This window comes from Chrysochloris asiatica, unplaced genomic scaffold, assembly GCF_000296735.1.
Source record: "Chrysochloris asiatica unplaced genomic scaffold, ChrAsi1.0 scaffold00078, whole genome shotgun sequence".
Taxonomy (NCBI): Eukaryota; Metazoa; Chordata; class Mammalia; order Afrosoricida; family Chrysochloridae; genus Chrysochloris; species Chrysochloris asiatica.
The window spans coordinates 2,568,770-2,571,255 of record NW_006408596.1 but is presented as its reverse complement, the minus strand read 5'-3'; positions in this window follow the sequence as shown (position 1 = coordinate 2,571,255).

Genomic DNA, 2,486 nt, shown 5'->3' with positions numbered 1-2,486 from the left:
TTTCAAACACTGACATGAAAAATAAAATATAATCTGACTTTTGTTAAAACACACTTGACCTTCAAACTATTCTGTACTATTTTATACAACAAACATGTGTTATGTTTGTAATCAGAAAAACCAAGAATTTTCATTCTGAGTTGGGAGGGAAAGACTTTGGGTTTAGAACAATGCCTAGCAGCAAAATAAAGTTCTGTACTTACGAAGGAAAATGGTTTGTGGGCTTCCTCAATGAGTTATTTTCCTTCAAATTTATGGCTTTATTATTCCATCTATTTACAATTTTAAAAGTAAACATCTTAAGCAAAGAAAAATCAAGAATCACGTTTTACTCTTTAAATGACTGTTTTTTTGGTTAAGTGTCATTGAGTTTACTCGGACTCATAGTGACCCTCAATAGAGCAGCTGATGGGTTTGAACTGTGGTTCACAGTCCAGTGCTGATCCTACAGTGCCGTAACAGGAGTCCTATGTTAAAGGACTATGAAAGGGTATAAGTTGATTGCAAATGCAAAACTACATTAGAAGTTGAATCCTGTGTGTAGATAATCTCAGCTAATAGAGTGTGTAACTCTTACAAAGAGACAGTTTCCTAAATTAGAAAACCCAAAATGTCAAAATCTAAATGTAGATGAGCCAGACATGCTCTAAAATTCTATGAGGAGTCCTGGTGTGGCACTGTAATCGTAAGCACTAAACTATTCATCGCCAAGTCAGCAGTTCAAACCCACCAGCCTCTCCGCAGAAACCCTGTACAGGGTCACTATGGGTTAGAAGTGACTCGATGGCACGCAATAATAACAAAGTTATATGAAAGAGAAGGCGTTCACTCAGCTTACGCTTTCATTCTGACCCCATTCCCCACCCCACCCCCAAAAGGTAATCATTTCATTAGAAGTCAAACACAAACAAAACAAAAAGTTTTTGTTGTTTTTTTCCCTCAGTTGTCACTCTTTCTCTCTCCACTTTAATAAAAACATTCTAGCTTTACTGCTGGTGATTTATAAAGCATGCTAGCTTCTAATTGATTTAGCATTTTGAAATGGCTTTGTAATTAAGGACTATTCATAAACACTTTCCTTTAAAAAACAATAATGTAATCATAAACATTTGAAGTTAATTCATACCATTAAAATCACACAAATATGTTAAGTTCAAGGTAGGAGAAATTTTCTAAATCCTAGAGAAAACGACCACAACTGTGTAAAGACACATTGGGTTCTTGGGAATCAAGTCATGCCTTACAAGTAACCTGGATACTCACAATTTTACCACATCCTTGTTGGTTTAATCTGCTATGATACCAAGTACAGACAGAAAGTGCAAAATTATTGCAGCAGAGAACTTGAAGATTAAAATCAAGTAAGATTTTAAGAAACCTCTTGTTGGTAGAAAGTAGATCTTTTTTTTTTGATCATTTTGAAAAACGTTTAAAAATATAGTATTTGGTATTTTACTAAGGGCTGTATCTTTCCACTTACCTGTTTAAGAAGATGACAAAGAACTGTCCTTGTTTAAGCAACCCGTGTTACAATCCACATTCCTTTTAATTCAAGGTAAAGCTTAGAAACAAGTCCCACCACTGCTCCAAATCCAACTTGAAGTACAGGTGTTTGGTTGTGATCTCACCTACCCACACCTAGAGACCTGTCATATTGCAGGCAAGTCCAAACAGTAACTGGTTCCTCCACCCAGCATTGTTTCCGTAATACTGAAATACATCACACGTAATACAATTTTAAGACGGAGCATCTCTTCAAGGCAACTGCTACCCATTTTCCTGGCCTACCTTCAATAAATTGTCTCCTTGATTCCATTAGCTTTGAATTCTGTTGTAGGATTCAGCTTCCTAAAATACTACACTAAGTTCAAGGCACTTCCCCACTTAACAAGCTTTACCATACTTTGCCCTAACAAAATTCAAACCCCATAACAAAGCAATCAAGAGTTATTATCCATGGATAGACAATCCATTTTTCTACCATCCTACATTTCTGGTGTGTTCCTGCTTCTGTTGGGATCAGGTTATTGCCTGCACATCTCAATGCTGATTTTGTCTATAGAAATGCTACCTACCTGTTGTATTATTTTTTTCATGTAATCTATGTTTTTGGTAAAAGTTTACACAGCAGATAAGGCTCCCATTCAATAATTCTACACAATTTGTTCAGTGACGTTGGCTACATTCTTCTCTATCTATATTTCTTTCTGAATGCTCCATTTTCCTGTCTCCTTACCTTCTCGCTCACTTGCTTTGTAAAAAGTAATTGTTCAGAATGACGTACATGGCAGCATCAACCTGAACTCAGTCAACAAATGAAAGAGTCAAGAACAGAATAAAATTATAAGAACAGAGGATCTGGGAGTTCAGTCTACAATCAAAACAATTACAATGTGATAAAAGGTAAACACAGAAGAACAGATCCAGGTGGTGGGAAGGTCAGGTAGATTACTGGATAAAATAGACTGTCTTAAATGGAGGGAAGA